The following is a 513-nucleotide window of genomic DNA, read 5'->3' as shown; positions in this document are numbered from 1 at the left end:
ACAAAATCCAAAGATAATATAAGATCAATATAACTAAGGCACTAAGATAATATAAAAAGCTAACAGTTCAATTGAATGTTCGATTGAACCTTCAATTGTATCCAGTTTGATCTATCAATTGATCATACCATAGTCAATCGAACTAATTCATTAGGATCAATCAGATGTTTGATCGAACATTTAATCCTATCATGATCAATCGAACTAATTCAGTAGGATCGATCGGACATTCGATTCTATCACGATCAATCGAACTAATTCATTAGGATAGATCGGATGTTTGATCGATCATTTAATCATATCACGATCAATCGAACTAATTCATTATGATCGATCGGATGTTTGATCGAACATTTGATCCCATTACTATCGATCAGACTAATATGTAATAGTATTGATCGGAATTGATTTTATCAGATGTTTGATTGAACCTTCAATCATGTCAAGTTTTATTGATTGTATCCCGATCAATTTAAGTAATGCACTAATATAATATAAAATGCTTATACTTCA

This window comes from Corylus avellana, chromosome ca11 (assembly GCF_901000735.1).
Source record: "Corylus avellana chromosome ca11, CavTom2PMs-1.0".
Taxonomy (NCBI): Eukaryota; Viridiplantae; Streptophyta; class Magnoliopsida; order Fagales; family Betulaceae; genus Corylus; species Corylus avellana.
Note: the sequence above shows the minus strand (reverse complement) of the source record.